Here is a 23,757-nt window from a genome sequence, read left to right as displayed (position 1 = left end):
AGGGTATGCTGCAGGTTTAACAGGTTGAGGGTTACCACTGATACCATTATCCAGTATTGATTCAGCATGCTGCATGACTTTGGACAGCTGTGGTCACAGAGGGGTTTCTTGACCTTCTCTGGTTCCCCGATATGTAATAGGTTGCATGTGATGAACCGGCTAAATTTACTCCAGTTTACCAGAGAAACAGCAGTAATGGAGTGTGCTGCCCAAAAGAGCAGAGTTGACTTTGTCACAACCAAAAATAGATTAGCAGATTACATTTCCAGGTATTGCTCTCTAGAGTCCAGCACATTTCACTTTGACAAACAATGCAGTGATGAAAAAGAGACAGTCTGAATATTCTTTTAAACACTGTACAAACTTTAAAATGGTAAAGAGTAGATTGTGTGAAAGATTCTAGAGCTATCTGGGTGTCTAGCGAGGGGTAACCAGTTTTGTCCAATTCCACGTTGCCAGGTATGGTTCGACATTTACATGGCCAACCCCCTTTGGATAAGATGGAATGCTGCCAACTTTTAAAGGTTACTGGCACGATCCACATTTTCGCGTCATGGGTGAGAATTTATGTCCAAGGCATATCCTGTGTCCGAAAATAAACGAAGGAAGTAAAATAATTGTGACCAGTAGTCACACAGGAAAATCAGATGGCCCATTCAATAGTCTTCCTGGAAATACCCCTCTGTAAACAGCTGTGGTACATTTTGGTTGTCGTTTGTTTTCAAGATTGGTTAAGTTGTGCCTGACTAGATGATGCAAGATTCTGGAAGTGACCAAGATACTCTTGAGGGAGTAGGTCCCGAAGTTTGGCATGCCTGTTTATCCTGAATCAGATCAAAGTAGTCCTTAGTGATGCCTTTCCAGTGGAGTTATAGGCCGGAAGCATCAGAAGTGGTAGAGAGTGTGAGTGGGACAATTAAAGCTAAATTAGCAAAAACATCCACACCTCTTTAATGGCCAGATGCACCCCCACTGGTATTTATGAGGATCTGTGCAACCACTGTAAAAGAACAGGACTCTCCCCTCACAAAACACTAATGGGGAAAGCTATGAGAATTCCTCCCATTCCAGCAGCTGTTCTTGTGAATATTACCATTTACATATTTCTAGACTACTTCAAACGGCTGTCTGTTGTGGTTCCTTCTTTCTATCATCAGGTTGATTTGGCAACTCCAGCAGTGAGGTCTAACCCTTCTCATGACCTGAACTCAAGCATGTGCACAGGTTCTGTCTGGAAAAGCACTGGAGAGGACCTCACCAAGTAATCCTTATGACCAGCACAGCGGTCAAATGTGCGGGCCTGCCAAGCTGGATCAATGTCTCACACACAAATAGAGTGAGGCACTCAGAAGAAGAGGTGGGGAAAAAACCCAGTAGCTCAATTTGAAGTCTCTGAGGCCCTAGAGGAAGAGAAAGTAGAGGTCTTACCTGGGATTTCACAGTACCACCAGGCTGAAAAGCAGCCAGAGGAGAGACGCACTAGGGTCTCCAGCGCAGAGAGAATTCCAGAGACCAGAACAGAGACTCCACATCCGTCAAGTCCCTGGCGAGTCCAGGAGAAAAGAGAACAGTCAGGAAATGGTGTACAAACAGTTAAAGACAATGCAGACGGAGCTGCAGGTGAAAGGTCAGACTCAATGAGAAAATATGTTCCACAAACTGGAAGTGACAAGTAAAAAGTACAAAGATGGAAATAGTTCATCATGAAGACAAATGGCTAAAAAATGAAAACAGAAGACAGAGAGGGCTGAGAAAATCAAAACGGCAGGAACTGTTAGAGGAAAGAGAGATAGAACAAAAAGAAGAATCAGAGCAAGTAGGGCTTGGTGACAGCAATTTTGAATAGCCAAAGATCAAGAGACCGAAAATATTGAGGAAACAGAGTAGAAAATGCTTAGACTCTGAGTGGACTTACCTCTTGAAAAGTGATGCTTACTTGGATGACATTCAGACTGAGACATCCATGAAGTGCAGGGCCTGTGGTCAAGGAGAAAGAATTTTGTCAAATGACATTATGAATGTGCAAAACCTCACAGAAAGGAGAAATTATGTTTGAAGAAGACTACGATCACTTTAGATTATAAGCATTTAACTAAACTGAGAAAAAGTGAAGAATTGAACTGATACTGAACCTTAAAAAGACTCTAGGGCCAGTTTAAAATCTTCTTTTCAGAGATTAAGGCAAAAGCCTATACGATAGAGGTTTTGGGATATAAAGAGAAAATGTAATTGAGTTAGCCTGATATGTTTGCATTATCGGCTGGCAGTGGGGAGGTGTGGCGGCTGCTGCGTCCCCGGCGTCCACATATAGGTCATGCTTGACCTATTTGCCTGTAGGGGGGGAGGGGGGAGGGGCACTCGGGGAGGGCTCAGGGAGGTGGGAGGGGTAAGGGGTGGGAAAAAAAGGCACACACTATACACAGCGAAATGCAGTTTGCAGCAGATCAAGGTTTTGTTTACATGGAGGACAAAGGAAGCCCTGGGCTTGATTAAGAGATGGAATTCGAAGCTGGCGTTAACCTTTGATGTTTTTTGATGTCTTGTCGAATTTTGTCATTTAATGTTTGCGGTCTTAATGATCTCCAAAAGAGGCTGCGAGTCTCAGCATTTTGTAAATCAATGTCTCCTGATTTGATCTGTTTACAGGAAACTCACGTGGAGGGCGGTAAGGGGTTTTTGCTGGAACAAACTGGATTTAAAGTTTTAGCTTATACGAAACAAGCCTCTAAAACTCGAGGGGTGGCGATTCTGGGAAAGGGTGCAGATTGTACTGTACATAGGAGCAAAGAAGACATTTGGGGTAGATGGGTGATTATACAATTGAGTTTTAGAGGGGTTAGGTTCACTTTGGTTTCAGTGTATGGCTCAACGTGCGATGACCCGGATATTTTTCAATTTCTCGACGATGAACTCCCAACGTGGCCAGAACCGATTGTTTGCTGTGGGGATTTCAACATCAGTCGACCGGCGAACATTGAGTTACAATCAGGTCATTCTTATACAGGGAGGAAGAAAAGGGTGCATAGAGCAATAGCGAATATGGCTTTGAATAATGCTCTCTCAGACGTCTGGGCCAACCTGCACCCACAGTTAGATGGGGATACATATTTTTCTGCCCCCCATAATATAACAGTAAGATTGGACTACTTTTTAATATCTAATGCTCTGCTAGGTAAGATACAGATCAAAAAGCTCCCTCGGTTAGTGTCAGACCACAATCCATTATTATTGTTACTGAACTTATCTGGGGTAGGTAGGAAAACATACAAATGGACTTTCGAGCGAGCTCTGTTACAAGATGAGTGCTACCGTAAGCACATGGAAAAATGGATCAAGGAGTTTTGGTTGAACAACAGGGGTAGCACAAGCAGCGGATTTATTTGGGATGCATTCAAAGCAGGTGTTAGAGGAGAGACAATAAGCTTCTCAACCTATAAACGAAAAAAGGAAAGAGAGTTGTTTGACCAACAGGTTAATTCCCTTCTGAATGCTGAGTCCGAACTAAGTAGGTTAATTTTGGGTGGGCTCTCGTTGGATCATCAATTGTTGGAGATCATGATTTTAAAGGCAGAAATAGCGGACTGTATTACTAAGAAGATAGTAGCTAGCTATTTAACAAAGAAGGAGCAGGCGTGCGAGTTTAGTGAACGGATTGGTCATATTCTTGCTGTCAGAGCTAGGCAGAAAGCCAACGCAGGGGACATTAAAATATAGTTGACAGCTTAGGCAATTTAATCTCTGATTCTGAGGAAATAAGAAAAGAATTTTGGAAGTTTTATTCGGAACTATATGATAGGGAGACAGAGCCAGAAGTTGAGAATATTAGGAACTTTTTAGGAAATATTCAACTTAAAAAAAAAATTAAAGTCAGAGGAAAAAACTATACTCGATGCCAACATAACATTAAAAGAAGTGATGCTAGCTTTAGCAGATCTCCCTTCATCGAAGGCTGCAGGACCAGATTTGATACCAATTGAATTTTACAAGACGTTTATTTCAGGTTTTAGTGTAGACCTTCTGGATATACTTATGCAAGCCCAGAGAGGTATGTCAATCCCTAATTCTTGGGGGGAGACAGAGGTTATTGTTATTTTGAAAAAAGGGAAGCCCGCTTCAAATCCTGGGTCATACAGACCTATTGCATTAATGAATGCCGATGTAAAGCTATACTCAAAAATTTTGGCCACAAGGATGTCCGCTGTAATAGAAAAGCTAGTTACCCCAGTCCAACATGGTTTTATTCCGGGGAAAGGGACCACTGAACACATTAGGACTGTGATTACCTGTTTTGATGCTATGGAGGTTACAGGCGGCCCTGTCGCGGCTCTATTTCTAGATGCTGAAAAAGCTTTCGACAGGGTCGCTTGGGAATATCTATGGGAGTTAATGAGAATTTTTGGGTTTGGGGATAATTTTATAAAAGCAATTCAGGTTATCTATAGAGATCCTACGGCTAGAATTAAAATTAACCGAGAGTTATCAGCGCCGGTGCAGATTAAAAGAGGTACAAGCAAGGCTGTCCTAGTTCCCCTCTTTTATTTGCATTATACATGGATCCATATTTACGTAGGCTCGAACTCAATCCCAGCATCTCCCCATTGTGTGTAAATGAGTCAGCAGTGAAAGTGCTGGCTTACGCAGACGATGTGGCGATAATTACCTCTAATCCTGAAATGGCAATAGGTGTAATAGAGCAGGAGGCCCAAGAATTTGGTAACATTTCTGGTTATAAACTCAACAGAGCTAAAACACAGATCATCAAAAACTTAGCATCTCAATGTAATGATCCTCGAGTGATTTCCTCTGCAGTATATTTAGGTGTTGAAATTTCACCTGATTTAGGGACAGTAGTTGAGCGTAATATTTCGCCTTTACTGACAAAAGTCAACGCGGACTTGCTAAGGATAAATAACCTCAGATTGTCGTTAGTGGGCCGCACTAACATCATTAAAATGATTATACTTCCTAAATTTCTGTATTTTTTTCGTACAATACCGTTATTGTTTGAGTCAATTTGGTTTAGTAAACTAGAGTCAATTTTAAATAAATTTATTTGGTCCTATGGGAAGACGAGACGGGCATATAAGTACATGACTTTACCAAGGGAGAGGGGAGGTTGGGGGGTTCCTGACTTTAGGTTTTACTATTGGGCTTCAGTTTTGCAATATATCCAGGGCTTAATTGGCGCAAATGAAGGGAACCCGAAGGTTAAAGCTGTCTCAACTATGATTTACGCAATCGCATTGGGCGAAGATACAGCAAATGCTTTCTTAAAATGTATTGATTCATCCTATTTTAAACGAACTCGCTTCAAGACAGTCGCCGCTGCTCATAATGTATGGTCTGCTGTTGCCAAAAATTGTGGTCTAGGGAGATTTAATAGATATATCAGAATGTACAGAAATAAGTCTCTACCCCCTGAAGTCTTTTCGGATGCTATGATGGCGGACTGGGATAGAAAAGGTATTAAGAAACTTGGCGATATGCTAGATTCAGATGGAAATATTCTTCTATTTTCAGATTTGCTAGATAAATTTAGTATTGCAAGATATAGTTTTTTCAAGTATCTCCAGATCAGGAGTTTCTTTCTTAAGAAAAAAGGTGGGCCAGGTGGATTTGGCATAAGTAAGTTTATGGAGACAATTGAGCAAAGCGGGATGTGTTCCATTCGATTTTTCTATGCCCAGCTGGCTGATTCAAAGAAGGATGACAAGGATAGATTTGGTATGAAATGGGCTGGGAAATTAGGGACATCAGGGGAAGACTTTCAGTCATCCTTGGAGTTAGGCTGCTCAACTCTCTATTCTGCCCAACTACAATCGCAACATTTTAAAACGCTATACCAACTATACCATACGCCTGATCGTATAGCACAGTGGGGTGCAACTTCAGGAATTAGCTGTTGGCGATGTAACGCTATGGCTGCAGATAGCATCCACATATTTGCGCTCTGTCCCAAATTAAGATCTTTATTAATGGACATTGAGGATTTTATGGCCCGCACACTTGCTTTTAACATAACCCTAACACCAACTGTAATTATGTTAGGAGTTAGGGATTGTGAAGGTGCCCATAGCGAATTTTTATTTGTAGCTATGGCGGTCTACAGGTTGATGATTGCTAGAGTTTGGCTCAATCCCCTCCCCCCGGGCCTGCAACAGTGGATTGCCTTATTACTGGGGACGTTTAACCTTGAAAGGGGTATATTCGAGAAAAAAGGCAAAAGGAAAAAAAGATGGGGGAGAAAAATTTGGGAACCGATACATCGTTGGAAAGAAAGATTAATTGCAAACGTAGACTGATGTATTAATTTCATCCTGATTGGGTTTCCTTTTTTGTATTAATATGTGTTTTTTCTTGATAGTAACTTTGATTTGGTACATGATTTATTATTTGCATTAAGGTATTTGTACTATGTGTCATGTGTGTGCCTGAAAAATTTCTTTGTTTTACAATAAAAAATATTTAAAAAAAAAAAAAAAAAAAAAGACTCTAGAATGGATTTTTCTTCCTTGAGCTTTAAATCTACTTTCATTTCCCTTTGCCGTATTTCTTTTCACTACCGCAAACAAATGATGAACGGAATGCTGACAATGCAAACATTCTCCCCCAGTCAAAAGATCTGGGTTAAATCAATTGTTCTTTTGCCCACTATGCCACCCCAGTTTGGACCCAGCCATATGCAAATCAGTCTTGACCCTGTCCGCCATGGGAACTGTCCAGACCGAACTGCCAGGCCCTCCCAGGACCGGAAACAAGCATCCTGGGACCGGTTTCAGGGTATGTCACCCTTCTTCAGCCAGGCTAGCTTGAATCCAGTGGCACTGTGAGCAAGGGACCTACGTGTGGGCATACCCATCCCACTTAGGGCAACAAGCGTCACAGCAAACAAATGTTGGACGGAATGCTGACAATGCAAACATTCTCCCACAGTCAAAAGATCTGGGTTAAATCCATCTTTTTTTAGCCCACTACGCCACTCAAGTTTGGACCCAGCCATATGCAAATCAGTTTTGACCCTGTGCCCCATGATAACAGTCCAGACTGAACTGCCAGGCCAGGTCCTCCCTGGACCGAAAAAAAGCATCCTGGGACCGGTTTCAGGGTATGTCACCCTTCTTCAGCCAGTCTAGCTTGAATCCAGTGGCACAGTGAGCATTGGACCCACGTGTGGGCATACCCATCCCACTTAGGGCAAAAAATGTTACAGCAAACAAATGATGGACGGAATGCTAACAATGCAAACATTCTCCCCCGTCAAAGGATCTGGCCTGGCTGTTCGGGCTGGGCTGTGCCCATTAGGCACAGGGTCAAGACTGATTTACATATGCCTGGGTTCAAACTGGAATGGCAAGGTGAGCTAAAAAACTAAGGATTTAGGTCCAGATCGCTATACTGGGGTGAATGTATGACATTGTTCTGCATTCTGTCTATGAATTGTTGTTTTTGCATTTGTCACCCCAAGTGGGACATGTATGCCCAGGCGTGGGTCCCGTGCTCCCCATGCCACTGGAATCAAGCTATTCTGGCTGAAGAGGGGTGAAACCACAAAACTGCCCCTAGAATGCTTGTTTCCAGCCCAGCGAGCACCTATCCTGGCAGTTCAGGCTGGACTGTTCCCATTGGGCACAGGGTAAAGACTGATTTGGATATGGATAGGTTCAAACTGGAATTACATGGTGAGCATAAAAACAATGGATTTAGGCTCAGATATCTGTACTGGGGTGAATGTATGACATTGTTCTGCATTCTGTCCATCATTTGTTGTTTTTACATTTGTTCACCGATTGGGACGTGTATGCCCAGACCTGGGTCCTGTGCTCTCCATGCCACTGGAATCAAGCTATCCTGGCTTAAGAGGGGTGAAACCCAGACACCGGTCCTAGGATGCTGGTATCCAGTCCAGGGAGGACCTGGCTAGGCAGTTCAGGCTGGACTGTTCCCATTGGGCACAGGGTCAAGACTGATTTGCATATGGCTGGGTTAAAACTGAAATGGCTTGGCGAGCAAAAAAACGATTGATTGAGGCCTAGATCTCTGTACTGGGGTGAATGTGTGACATTGTTCTGCATTCTGTCCATCAATTGTTGTTTTTGCGTATTACTTTTCATGTCACATGTTTCCAAATATGCTTTATCAGCTAAATACAATTAAGCTGTTTTAGTCAGATTACAAATCATCTTTAGAAAAAGTCCCTGTCACAAACTCTCCAAACCTGTACATATGAATGGCAGACTCAATCTCTTGATTTACAAAAACATATAGAGGTGAGTAAAAAGGAATACATGGTGAAATATTTTCAGCCTCATGCACAATTTAAAATGACTAACCTACTTGCAAGTACATTTTCATTCAAAATGATCAATGCTGAAATGATCTTTATTGATGAGCCTAATGAAAGAAAAAGGAAGAAAAAGGAACTTTCAAAAGGAGTAATAGGTGAGTCAAAGCAAGTTATATTTGACAAATAGAGGGAAATAATGTAACATTTGTGAAAGGGAAGGGAACAAGACTGCAGAAAAGGTGGGCTGGAGCAACTGTAAACAGAATTATTTGGTGAGGGATCAAGTACTAACAGGACATTAATTTAGTACAAGGGGAATATGTTATATTTGTGGCAAATCTGCATATTTCCAGTTGCCACGTCATTGGGTAGGAAGTTGCTATACAGCTTTACTCTTTCCGTGTGTGAGTCATACGATAATCTATCTGAATAGAAGGAACAATAATTATCTAAGGAGAAGTAGGCATAGATTTGAGCAGATACTTGAGGATATCTGTAGTGTTTTAATGCCTTCCTGTGGGTGTAGCTTTAAATGAAGTGAATATTAGAAAACTGTCTACTTTAGTAGATAGGTTTCTACTAATATTGCAGGTGCAAAACAGTTATTAGTAAAGTGTTGCTTGCTATGAGAGCTATGATAATGTAAAATAGACTTGCAGTAGACATGCTACTTGCAAAGGAGGGAGGAATTTAAGGTAATGATGTGGCCTTATTCTCAAAACAAGTAGCCAGATAGACAATTTTGTGAATAATAACACAAAAAGTACTCATGAATTAAAAGAGGTACCAGAGATGGGTAGTTAGTAAGATATATCTTCCTTAGCTAGTTCAATTTGTTGAGGGTTTTTAAAGATAGGTGAGTGGTTTTCAAGTGTAGGAGAAGGAATCCTTAAACTAATTCTAATGCAAAATGAATAATCCTAACTGGAGCAGCATGTGGATACATTTTATCAAAGTGTGGAATAAGTTGTGTGAAGAAGAAGCTTCACAACATGAGGAAGCAAAAGGAAAAGAGCTGATGTTGGATTGGAGGAGTTGCAAGTCAGGTCTACACTGAAATTAGGAGTCCAAGGAAAGAATCTGTAGTTGACGACTACTAACCTGTAACCTGTAATCTGTTTAGAAGAACACAGTGTGATGATTCTAGTGGGGGTGTGATAGAGATGTTTTTCTAAAATGCATTATATTGCACTAATGTAACTAGAACTCTGACTAAACTGGCGATTCTAGGCCACAAAATCCATCTTTTATGTGAGATTAGAAAAATATTTGAATGGACTTTTCATAGGCAAGACAACGACCTTACTGAGAATAATAAACTGTTGCTTAGTAAACTGCTCCTTTCCAAGAATGTACCTAGCTGCCCTAGCAGAATCACACACACTATAACAAAACTAATTCTAAAACAGGTAGTGTCTGTGAGATTCATATTGTGGAATTATGAGAGATTTACTAAATGAATTCTCTTGGAACTGTTTTATTCTGCTTAACTTTGATTGACCTAATATGTGTGAACCTTGTATGACATCTTTTGTTCAGAACCCTTAGAAAATTTGTTCTTTTTTAATATAAGCACGAAAAAGGGGAGACAGGTCCTTGGCGGGGCTGAGGGAGGGCTGGACCCTATATTTAACGTAACACACAAAAAAATGCCCCCTACTCAATCTACTTATAATCAAATTTCAATAGGATCAAAACAAATTTTCATTCAATCTGATCCGGTATATTTATTTATACCATTTAGTCATATGATCATGTACAAACACTATTTCTCTGGCAAGAGTTAAATACACAATACAAGGAGTTACACACAGTCATAAACAATTGACCAAAAAACGTATTTACAAAAAACATTCAAAAAAGAATTAACATCAACAAAACATCCATTTAGACAAAACAAATTGCAATTAATCAATTTTGCAATATACTAAACCATTTATATACACAAATTGCTTTCCTAAAAAGAGCTGATTCAAGCACAAGAGCAACAATGCATGTGTCAATTTATCAAAAAGAAACACTAGATGTTCAGGCTGACTCTTGATAGACTCGCCGACGCGTTTCAAGTTCGGACCAAAAGTGTCCAAACCATCATCAGGGCTCTTTTATTGTTCAATTATTTATCTGTTAGGATGCAAGAAAACGAAGTTTTAATGACAACCTAATCGCCTCTATTTTTAAATGAATTTTTAGGAACCGTTTGGATATGATATAATAGTACCTGTATACTCTTATACGGATGACCTGTGGGAGCTTCTGTTAAAGGACACAATCTTCTCTTCAGGTCATGGATGGAACAACTTGCTTTAAATGTACATGGAATCTATAAATGAACAGTAAATCGTTCATAGTTTTGAAGATAGCTGTTAAAGTATTTAAAACAACGTAGTTGAATACTTCGTGAATTCATACCTTAATCAAAGCAATCTTGTGCTGCACAAAGGGGCGAAGGGATATCGATTTCTTGTGTGATGCAGTCCTATTTAAACAACACATAATGTTCTTTTAACCAGCCTTATATATTTCAATAGCTTTAAGTCGCTTTATGTGACAATACGTGGCCATCATACCTGCTAAGTTCTCTATTGTGGTGGTCGTGGCCAGGTACTTCCTTTTCTTTTTTCTACTCTGGTACCCACGGTATCCTGCTTAAATAAAGTGCTTCATGAGGACACAGTTTCTTTGCAACAGACAGACTTTGGCTAAGTAGTGCGTATCCCGAAGACGGGTTTCCAGCACTAACATACCTGTATTCGTGTTGATAAACGAGCAACCTCTCGCCCCCGTCTACCGCCCCATCCGGGGCCTGCACGAGTATGTTTTTATTCCGGTACCTCGATTACCGATCAATTTCAAAAATTATTGTTATGCGCTCCCTACAAGAGAGAGAAAAAAGCTATCTCAGTACCATCGTGGTTATGGGGCTTAATTAAACGCAAATACGGCCAAATCCGCCGTGTGTATAACTTTACCTTATAGCGCGGTCTGCTGCAACTATCCCAAGCCGATGTCTGTCACTGACTCCTCGCTCGTTTGTGGTGCCGGCGGCCATCTTACAAGGGTGTAAAAAGGCCGATGTTAACAATGATGCAATCTGGGAGTTGGAGTATTCCCGATTTGTTAAAAAAACAATACATTGTGAGGGCACTTCTTCGTTGTCCTCAAAGGGTGGCAGGCACTTATTTGGGTGGGCCCAATGTTTTCTAAGGAGAGAAAGAGTCACACTGGGAGGTGTTTTGAACAGTAATAGGATTTTACATCGATTTTATAAGAAGTAGCCACAATAGCTCTCAATTCATTGTGGCAAAAGCATCTACAACCAGACAGTATGACCCCGAAGACTCAAATTCTTGACAGTTCTGACATGTTGTTTAAGCCAGTTGTTATACAGTTGAATTTTAGAATAAGGTATGCTTCTTTCTCAAGTAGCATCCTATCAATGTCTGCAGGGCGTTGTACGTGACTCATTGTATGAAGTACAGACAATCTAAAGTCGTTTTCGTTATGAGACATTTCAACAAAATGTTCAACCATAGGGGCTGTAAGTATTTTCTTCTTTATCCTTGATCTATGTTGGCTTATTCGAAGATTAACCTGCTGGTTCGTTTTGCCTATGTAGATCTTCGAGCAAGGGCAAATTACCACGTAAATTACGTTCCTGGTTTTACAATTCGAGAAACCAGTGTGTTTCCATTTTACTTCTTGATGTTGGAACTCAGTTCCTTCAATAGTGCTGCCACATGAGACACAATTGCCGCACCTATGGTGCCCTTCAATTGGTTTCATTTCCCATAACGCGAGGAGATCATGTTTAGGTTGGGACTTTGAGAGATCAGCTCTCACTATTTGTTATCCCACACTTTGGTTCTTTTTGTATGCGAAAATAGGCCGCGGGAAAGGGCATTCAAGTTCTTCTAACAGATGCCAATTTTTCAGTACCGCTTGTCGAAGCTTATGAGTATCTGGCCCAAAGGTGGTAACGCATACTGGGCGATCTAGTTCAGTTTTTGCTTTAGTTTGCATTAAAGTTTCCCGAGGGGTAAACCTTGCCCTTTTATAGGAATGCTTCAACAGCTTCTTTGGGTATCCTCTATGGATCATTTTGTTACAGAATCCCTGGGCATGATGGTCATAATCGCCTATCTCAGAACAATTTCTCCGGATGCGCAACATTTGTCCATACGGCAAATTTGCCTTCAGGCTTCTTGGGTGGTAGCTGTTATGATGTAAAATGGTATTCTTGTCTGTAGGTTTCTTGTGTAAGGAGGTTTTCAATTTTCCATCCTCACATGTGACTTCAACGTCCAAAAACGTCATCTTTGTGGTACTTGCCTCCATGGAAAATTAAATTCCCCATGTCTGTTATTGATCCATTCATGGAACGCCAAGAGCTCGGTCTGGCTCCCCTGCCACAGGAGCCAGACGTCGTCTATGTAACGCCACCATTGTATGAGATTCTCCTTATACGGATTGTTGTTTTCCACAAACATGGTCTCATACTGTGCCATGTAGAGCACTGCCATTTCTGGGGCATAAGGACACCCCATGGCAGTGCCCTTGATTTGCATATAGAACCGATCGTTGAATGTAAAATAGTTCTTCTGTAATGCTATCGCTGCAAGTTTTAAAATAAATGCAGTAGGCACCCTATGTGGCTTTTCCCTTTTGTCTAAATACAACTCCATTACCTCTAGAGCTTCTTCTTGAGGGATTTGTGTGTAAAGGGATGTCACGTCCATAGTTGCCATTATATGTTTGGATGAATCAAAAGAAGTTCCTTCCACCTTTATTAAAAAATCTGTAGTATCTCTGAGATACGATTTTACTTCCGTCAAAAAGGGCTTTAGGAAAAAATCCACGTATTTGGATATTGGCTCCAAACAGGAGTCGCAACCCGAAACAATCGGGCGGCCTGGTGGATCGGCTAGGTTTTTATGGATTTTGGGCAGTAAGTATAAGACCGGTATTCGCGGAAATTTTTTGTTCAAAAATTCAAATTCCTTACTGCCCAAAAAACCTTCATCCCTGCCCTGTATCAACACTTCAGTGATCAATCCCTGAATTTGTCTTGTTGGATCCTCGTTGAGGGCTCTGTACCATGTGGTGTTATTGACTTGTTTTTGACCCTCAGCAATATATTTTTCGCGGGGCTAAATAACAACTGTGCCACCCTTGTCGGCCTGCTTTTTGACAAGGGACGGATCTTCCTTAAGACTTCGTATTGCATGTAGTTGTCCCTTACTGATGTTAGGGGGCACGAATTTCTTGGTTCTTTCCATTTTGTTGATGGTGGAGAGCATAATTTGCTCAAAAGCTTGTATCTGTTTTGGAATGTTCCGAAACGGAACAAATTTGGATTTGTTCCTTAATCCTGTTGCCTCTAAATTTTGGGGAACCGGTTGATTGAAAAAGAAGGCTTTGAGCCTCAATTTCCTGCAAAACTCCAATGTTTCTATTTTCAGCTTAGTGAAGTCTGTGCGTTTACACGGAACAAATTTTAGACCCAAATTTAATAGGGATTCTTCCTGTGATGTTAATGCTCGTTCGGATAAGTTAACCACTATATTTGGTTTCTATAGGATTGGTAAAATCGTTTTCGTGTTCGCATTTGCCAAGGGGCTCTGGGCCTGGTTCTTCCTTGTTGGCCCTTCTCTAAAAAAGACACCTGTTTGCGTGAATTATTGCCTCTTGACTCCGGATCTGATGAATCTGACGAAGAAGTCTCAGAAAAGGTGGTGAAACGATTTCGAGATCTGCCTTGATAATCGTACAGCGCCCTGCGTGACTCGGCCTGAGTGTAATAATCCTCCTTCAAAAAAGGATACACTTGTTCTATTTTAAAGGATTTAATATCCTTTTCGTACTTCAGGCTTTTATTATTGATCGTAATATCTTTAAAGACCTGTATATCTTTTTCAATCTTGTCAAGAAGAGTCTTGGCGTCAGTGACTGCCGGATTGTCTTCTATAGCCTTTGTCAACTCGTCTATTTCCTCCAATTCCTTTGTGCATAACCTCTGTGCCGTTTCGATGGTATGAACCATCAAATCACGGCTACATTTAGTATAAATGTAGCTGAATCCCTTTTTGTATTCAGCGTCGTCTACAAAGATCACCGGTGTATTTTTGACCTGAAGACCCCAGGGGATGGTTCCTCCCTGTAGATGTTTTAATAAGAAGTAACCGTGAAGTTCAGTTCTCACGTGTTTTTTGCAGAGCCTTGTCAGCTTTTCTGATTCGTTCTGCTGTTTTGCAGTGGTACTTAAAGAGATAGACCCAAACGGTGAAGAGGCTATGAGAGACTGTATATGACTCTCACTAAAAGAGAGTGTATCCTTCTCTGCCATAATATTTGAAGGATCTGAGATCTTTCCGTACTTAATTGTATTTTGGGCCCCTACAATCTCTCGCGGATATGGTATCCGCTCTAAATTGCACGAAAAAGGGGAGACAGGTCCTTGGCGGGGCTGAGGGAGGGCTGGACCCTATATTTAACGTAACACACAAAAAAATGCCCCCTACTCAATCTACTTATAATCAAATTTCAATAGGATCAAAAAAAAATTTCATTCAATCTGATCCGGTATATTTATTTATACCATTTAGTCATATGATCATGTACAAACACTATTTCTCTGGCAAGAGTTAAATACACAATACAAAGAGTTACACACAGTCATAAACAATTGACCAAAAAACTTATTTACAAAAAACATTCAAAAAAGAATTAACATCAACAAAACATCCATTTAGACAAAACAAATTGCAATTAATCAATTTTGCAATATACTAAACCATTTATATACACAAATTGCTTTCCTAAAAAGAGCTGATTCAAGCACAAGAGCAACAATGCATGTGTCAATTTATCAAAAAGAAACACTAGATGTTCAGGCTGACTCTTGATAGACTCGCCGACGCGTTTCAAGTTCGGACCAAAAGTGTCCAAACCATCATCAGGGCTCTTTTATTGTTCAATTATTTATCTGTTAGGATGCAAGAAAACGAAGTTTTAATGACAACCTAATCGCCTCTTTTTTTAAATGAATTTTTAGGAACCGTTTGGATATGATATAATAGTACCTGTATACTCTTATACGGATGACCTGTGGGAGCTTCTGTTAAAGGACACAATCTTCTCTTCAGGTCATGGATGGAACAACTTTCTTTAAATGTACATGGAATCTATAAATGAACAGTAAATTGTTCATAGTTTTGAAGATAGCTGTTAAAGTATTTAAAACAACGTAGTTGAATGCTTCGTGAATTCATACCTTAATCAAAGCAATCTTGTGCTGCACAAAGGGGCGGAGGGATATCGATTTCTTGTGTGATGCAGTCCTATTTAAACAACACATAATGTTCTTTTAACCAGCCTTATATATTTCAATAGCTTTAAGTCGCTTTATGTGACAATACGCGGCCATCATACCTGCTAAGTTCTCTATTATGGTGGTCGTGGCCAGGTACTTCCTTTTCTTTTTTCTACTCTGGTACCCACGTTATCCTGCTTAAATAAAGTGCTTCATGAGGACACAGTTTCTTTGCAACAGACAGACTTTGGCTAAGTAGTGCGTATCCCGAAGACGGGTTTCCAGCACTAACATACCTGTATTCGTGTTGATAAACGAGCAACCTCTCGCCCCCGTCTACCGCCCCATCCGGGGCCTGCACGAGTATGTTTTTATTCCGGTACCTCGATTACCGATCAATTTCAAAAATTATTGTTATGCGCTCCCTACAAGAGAGAGAAAAAAGCTATCTCAGTACCATCGTGGTTATGGGGCTTAATTAAACGCAAATACGGCCAAATCCGCCGTGTGTATAACTTTACCTTATAGCGCCGTCTGCTGCAACTATCCCAAGCCGATGTCTGTCACTGACTCCTCGCTCGTTTGTGGTGCCGGCGGCCATCTTACAAGGGTGTAAAAAGGCCGATGTTAACAATGATGCAATCTGGGAGTTGGAGTATTCCCGATTTGTTAAAAAAACAATACATTGTGAGGGCACTTCTTCGTTGTCCTCAAAGGGTGGCAGGCACTTATTTGGGTGGGCCCAATGTTTTCTAAGGAGAGAAAGAGTCACACTGGGAGGTGTTTTGAACAGTAATAGGATTTTACATCGATTTTATAAGAAGTAGCCACAATAGCTCTCAATTCATTGTGGCAAAAGCATCTACAACCAGACAGTATGACCCCGAAGACTCAAATTCTTGACAGTTCTGACATGTTGTTTAAGCCAGTTGTTATACAGTTGAATTTTAGAATAAGGTATGCTTCTTTCTCAAGTAGCATCCTATCAATGTCTGCAGGGCGTTGTACGTGACTCATTGTATGAAGTACAGACAATCTAAAGTCGTTTTCGTTATGAGACATTTCAACAAAATGTTCGACCATAGGGGCTGTAAGTATTTTCTTCTTTATCCTTGATCTATGTTGGCTTATTCGAAGATTAACCTGCTGGTTCGTTTTGCCTATGTAGATCTTCGAGCAAGGGCAAATTACCACGTAAATTACGTTCCTGGTTTTACAATTCGAGAAACCAGTGTGTTTCCATTTTACTTCTTGATGTTGGAACTCAGTTCCTTCAATAGTGCTGCCACACGAGACACAATTGCCGCACCTATGATGCCCTTCAATTGGTTTCATTTCCCATAACGCAAGGAGATCATGTTTAGGTTGGGACTTTGAGAGATCAGCTCTCACTATTTGTTATCCCACACTTTGGTTCTTTTTGTATGCGAAAATAGGCCGCGGGAAAGGGCATTCAAGTTCTTCTAACAGATGCCAATTTTTTCAGTACCGCTTGTCGAAGCTTATGAGTATCTGGCCCAAAGGTGGTAACGCATACTGGGCGATCTAGTTCAGTTTTTGCTTTAGTTTGCATTAAAGTTTCCCGAGGGGTAAACCTTGCCCTTTTATAGGAATGCTTCAACAGCTTCTTTGGGTATCCTCTATGGATCATTTTGTTACAGAATCCCTGGGCATGATGGTCATAATCGCCTATCTCAGAACAATTTCTCCGGATGCGCAACATTTGTCCATACGGCAAATTTGCCTTCAGGCTTCTTGGGTGGTAGCTGTTATGATGTAAAATGGTATTCTTGTCTGTAGGTTTCTTGTGTAAGGAGGTTTTCAATTTTCCATCCTCACATGTGACTTCAACGTCCAAAAACGTCATCTTTGTGGTACTTGCCTCCATGGAAAATTAAATTCCCCATGTCTGTTATTGATCCATTCATGGAACGCCAAGAGCTCGGTCTGGCTCCTCTGCCACAGGATCCAGACGTCGTCTATGTAACGCCACCATTGTATGAGATTCTCCTTATACGGATTGTTGTTTTCCACAAACATGGTCTCATACTGTGCCATGTAGAGCACTGCCATTTCTGGGGCATAAGGACACCCCATGGCAGTGCCCTTGATTTGCATATAGAACCGATCGTTGAATGTAAAATAGTTCTTCTGTAATGCTATCGCTGCAAGTTTTAAAATAAATGCAGTAGGCACCCTATGTGGCTTTTCCCTTTTGTCTAAATACAACTCCATTACCTCTAGAGCTTCTTCTTGAGGGATTTGTGTGTAAAGGGACGTCACGTCCATAGTTGCCATTATATGTTTGGATGAATCAAAAGAAGTTCCTTCCACCTTTATTAAAAAATCTGTAGTATCTCTGAGATACGATTTTACTTCCGTCAAAAAGGGCTTTAGGAAAAAATCCACGTATTTGGATATTGGCTCCAAACAGGAGTCGCAACCCGAAACAATCGGGCGGCCTGGTGGATCGGCTAGGTTTTTATGGATTTTGGGCAGTAAGTATAAGACCGGTATTCGCGGAAATTTTTTGTTCAAAAATTCAAATTCCTTACTGCCCAAAAAACCTTCATCCCTGCCCTGTATCAACACTTCAGTGATCAATCCCTGAATTTGTCTTGTTGGATCCTCGTTGAGGGCTCTGTACCATGTGGTGTTATTGACTTGTTTTTGACCCTCAGCAATATATTTTTCGCGGGGCCAAATAACAACTGTGCCACCCTTGTCGGCCTGCTTTATGACAAGGGACGGATCTTCCTTAAGACTTCGTATTGCATGTAGTTGTCCCTTACTGATGTTAGGGGGCACGAATTTCTTGGTTCTTTCCATTTTGTTGATGGTGGAGAGCATAATTTGCTCAAAAGCTTGTATCTGTTTTGGAATGTTCCGAAACGGAACAAATTTGGATTTGTTCCTTAATCCTGTTGCCTCTAAATTTTGGGGAACCGGTTGATTGAAAAAGAAGGCTTTGAGCCTCAATTTCCTGCAAAACTCCAATGTTTCTATTTTCAGCTTAGTGAAGTCTGTGCGTTTACACGGAACACATTTTAGACCCAAATTTAATAGGGATTCTTCCTGTGATGTTAATGCTCGTTCGGATAAGTTAACCACTATATTTGGTTTCTATAGGATTGGTAAAATCGTTTTCGTGTTCGCATTTGCCAAGGGGCTCTGGGCCTAGTTCTTCCTTGTTGGCCCTTCTCTAAAAAAGACACCTGTTTGCGTGAATTATTGCCTCTTGACTCCGGATCTGATGAATCTGACGAAGAAGTCTCAGAAAAGGTGGTGAAACGATTTCGAGATCTGCCTTGATAATCGTACAGCGCCCTGCGTGACTCGGCCTGAGTGTAATAATCCTCCTTCAAAAAAGGATACACTTGTTCTATTTTAAAGGATTTAATATCCTTTTCGTACTTCAGGCTTTTATTATTGATCGTAATATCTTTAAAGACCTGTATATCTTTTTGAATCTTGTCAAGAAGAGTCTTGGCGTCAGTGACTGCCGGATTGTCTTCTATAGCCTTTGTCAACTCGTCTATTTCCTCCAATTCCTTTGTGCATAACCTCTGTGGCGTTTCGATGGTATGAACCATCAAATCACGGCTACATTTAGTATAAATGTAGCTGAATCCCTTTTTGTATTCAGCGTCGTCTACAAAGATCACCGGTGTATTTTTGACCTGAAGACCCCAGGGGATGGTTCCTCCCTGTAGATGTTTTAATAAGAAGTAACCGTGAAGTTCAGTTCTCACGTGTTTTTTGCAGAGCCTTGTCAGCTTTTCTGATTCGTTCTGCTGTTTTGCAGTGGTACTTAAAGAGATAGACCCAAACGGTGAAGAGGCTATGAGAGACTGTATATGACTCTCACTAAAAGAGAGTGTATCCTTCTCTGCCATAATATTTGAAGGATCTGAGATCTTTCCGTACTTAATTGTATTTTGGGCCCCTACAATCTCTCGCGGATATGGTATCCGCTCTAAATTGCACGAAAAAGGGGAGACAGGTCCTTGGCGGGGCTGAGGGAGGGCTGGACCCTATAATTAACGTAACACACAAAAAAATGCCCCCTACTCAATCTACTTATAATCAAATTTCAATAGGATCAAAAAAAAATGTCATTCAATCTGATCCGGTATATTTATTTATACCATTTAGTCATATGATCATGTACAAACACTATTTCTCTGGCAAGAGTTAAATACACAATACAAAGAGTTACACACAGTCATAAACAATTGACCAAAAAACGTATTTACAAAAAACATTCAAAAAAGAATTAACATCAACAAAACATCCATTTAGACAAAACAAATTGCAATTAATCAATTTTGCAATATACTAAACCATTTATATACACAAATTGCTTTCCTAAAAAGAGCTGATTCAAGCACAAGAGCAACAATGCATGTGTCAATTTATCAAAAAGAAACACTAGATGTTCAGGCTGACTCTTGATAGACTCGCCGACGCGTTTCAAGTTCGGACCAAAAGTGTCCAAACCATCATCAGGGCTCTTTTATTGTTCAATTATTTATCTGTTAGGATGCAAGAAAACGAAGTTTTAATGACAACCTAATCGCCTCTTTTTTTAAATGAATTTTTAGGAACCGTTTGGATATGATATAATAGTACCTGTATACTCTTATACGGATGACCTGTGGGAGCTTCTGTTAAAGGACACAATCTTCTCTTCAGGTCATGGATGGAACAACTTTCTTTAAATGTACATGGAATCTATAAATGAACAGTAAATCGTTCATAGTTTTGAAGATAGCTGTTAAAGTATTTAAAACAACGTAGTTGAATGCTTCGTGAATTCATACCTTAATCAAAGCAATCTTGTGCTGCACATAGGGGCGGAGGGATATCGATTTCTTGTGTGATGCAGTCCTATTTAAACAACACATAATGTTCTTTTAACCAGCCTTATATATTTCAATAGCTTTAAGTCGCTTTATGTGACAATACGTGGCCATCATACCTGCTAAGTTCTCTATTGTGGTGGTCGTGGCCAGGTACTTCCTTTTCTTTTTTCTACTCTGGTACCCACGTTATCCTGCTTAAATAAAGTGCTTCATGAGGACACAGTTTCTTTGCAACAGACAGACTTTGGCTAAGTAGTGCGTATCCCGAAGACGGGTTTCCAGCACTAACATACCTGTATTCGTGTTGATAAACGAGCAACCTCTCGCCCCCGTCTACCGCCCCATCCGGGGCCTGCACGAGTATGTTTTTATTCCGGTACCTCGATTACCGATCAATTTCAAAAATTATTGTTATGCGCTCCCTACAAGAGAGAGAAAAAAGCTATCTCAGTACCATCGTGGTTATGGGGCTTAATTAAACGCAAATACGGCCAAATCCGCCGTGTGTATAACTTTACCTTATAGCGCGGTCTGCTGCAACTATCCCAAGCCGATGTCTGTCACTGACTCCTCGCTCGTTTGTGGAGCCGGCGGCCATCTTACAAGGGTGTAAAAAGGCCGATGTTAACAATGATGCAATCTGGGAGTTGGAGTATTCCCGATTTGTTAAAAAAACAATACATTGTGAGGGCACTTCTTCGTTGTCCTCAAAGGGTGGCAGGCACTTATTTGGGTGGGCCCAATGTTTTCTAAGGAGAGAAAGAGTCACACTGGGAGGTGTTTTGAACAGTAATAGGATTTTACTTCGATTTTATAAGAAGTAGCCACAATAGCTCTCAATTCATTGTGGCAAAAGCATCTACAACCAGACAGTATGACCCCGAAGACTCAAATTCTTGACAGTTCTGACATGTTGTTTAAGCCAGTTGTTATACAGTTGAATTTTAGAATAAGGTATGCTTCTTTCTCAAGTAGCATCCTATCAATGTCTGCAGGGCGTTGTACGTGACTCATTGTATGAAGTACAGACCATCTAAAGTCGTTTTCGTTATGGGACATTTCAACAAAATGTTCAACCATAGGGGCTGTAAGTATTTTCTTCTTTATCCTTGATCTATGATGGCTTATTCGAAGATTAACCTGCTGGTTCGTTTTGCCTATGTAGATCTTCGAGCAAGGGCAAATTACCACGTAAATTACGTTCCTGGTTTTACAATTCGAGAAACCAGTGTGTTTCCATTTTACTTCTTGATGTTGGAACTCAGTTCCTTCAATAGTGCTGCCACACGAGACACAATTGCCGCACCTATGGTGCCCTTTAATTGGTTTCATTTCCCATAACGCGAGGAGATCATGTTTAGGTTGGGACTTTGAGAGATCAGCTCTCACTATTTGTTGTCCCACTCTTTGGTTCTTTTTGTATGCGAAAATAGGCCGCGAGAAAGGGCATTCAAGTTCTTCTAACAGATGCCAATTTTTCAGTACCTCTTGTCGAAGCTTATGAGTATCTGGCCCAAAGGTGGTAACGCATGCTGGGCGATCTAGTTCAGTTTTTGCTTTAGTTTGCATTAAAGTTTCCCGAGGGGTAAACCTTGCCCTTTTATAGGAATGCTTCAACAGCTTTTTTGGGTATCCTCTATGGATCATTTCGTTACAGAATCCCTGGGCATGATGGTCATAATCGCCTATCTCAGAACAATTTCTCCGGATGCGCAACATTTGTCCATACGGCAAATTTGCCTTCAGGCTTCTTGGGTGGTAGCTGTTATGAAGTAAAATGGTATTCTTGTCTGTAGGTTTCTTGTGTAAGGAGGTTTTCAATTTTCCATCCTCACATGTGACTTCAACGTCCAAAAACGTCATCTTTGTGGTACTTGCCTCCATGGAAAATTTAATGTCCCCATGTCTGTTATTGATCCATTCATGGAACGCCAAGAGCTCGGTCTGGCTCCCCTGCCACAGGAGCCAGACGTCGTCTATGTAACGCCACCATTGTATGAGATTCTCCTTACACGGATTGTTGTTTTCCACAAACATGGTCTCATACTGTGCCATGTAGAGCACTGCCATTTCTGGGGCATAAGGACACCCCATGGCAGTGCCCTTGATTTGCATATAGAACCGATCGTTGAATGTAAAATAGTTCTAATAAAATGCAGTAGGCACATAGGGTGCCTACTGCATTTATTTTAAAACTTGCAGCAATAGTATTACAGAAGAACTATTTTACATTCAACGATCGGTTCTATATGCAAATCAAGGGCACTGCCATGGGGTGTCCTTATGCCCCAGAAATGGCAGTGCTCTACATGGCACAGTATGAGACCATGTTTGTGGAAAACAACAATCCGTATAAGGAGAATCTCATACAATGGTGGCGTTACATAGACGACGTCTGGCTCCTGTGGCAGGGGAGCCAGACCGAGCTCTTGGCGTTCCATGAATGGATCAATAACAGACATGGGGACATTAAATTTTCCATGGAGGCAAGTACCACAAAGATGACGTTTTTGGACGTTGAAGTCACATGTGAGGATGGAAAATTGAAAACCTCCTTACACAAGAAACCTACAGACAAGAATACCATTTTACATCATAACAGCTACCACCCAAGAAGCCTGAAGGCAAATTTGCCGTATGGACAAATGTTGCGCATCCGGAGAAATTGTTCTGAGATAGGCGATTATGACCATCATGCCCAGGGATTCTGTAACGAAATGATCCATAGAGGATACCCAAAGAAGCTGTTGAAGCATTCCTATAAAAGGACAAGGTTTACCCCTCGGGAAACTTTAATGCAAACTAAAGCAAAAACTGAACTAGATCGCCCAGTATGCGTTACCACCTTTGGGCCAGATACTCATAAGCTTCGACAAGCGGTACTGAAAAATTGGCATCTGTTAGAAGAACTTGAATGCCCTTTCCCGCGGCCTATTTTCGCATACGAAAAGAACCAAAGTGTGGGACAACAAATAGTGAGAGCTGATCTCTCAAAGTCCCAACCTAAACATGATCTCCTCGCGTTATGGGAAATGAAACCAATTAAAGGGCACCATAGGTGCGGCAATTGTGTCTCGTGTGGCAGCACTATTGAAGGAACTGAGTTCCAACATCAAGAAGTAAAATGGAAACACACTGGTTTCTCGAATTGTAAAACCAGGAACGTAATTTACGTGGTAATTTGCCCTTGCTCGAAGATCTACATAGGCAAAACGAACCAGCAGGTTAATCTTCGAATAAGCCATCATAGATCAAGGATAAAGAAGAAAATACTTACAGCCCCTATGGTTGAACAT

The sequence above is a fragment of the Lissotriton helveticus genome, chromosome 2_1 (genome assembly GCF_964261635.1).
Source record: "Lissotriton helveticus chromosome 2_1, aLisHel1.1, whole genome shotgun sequence".
In the NCBI taxonomy this organism is placed as follows: Eukaryota; Metazoa; Chordata; class Amphibia; order Caudata; family Salamandridae; genus Lissotriton; species Lissotriton helveticus.
This window is presented reverse-complemented; position numbering follows the sequence as displayed.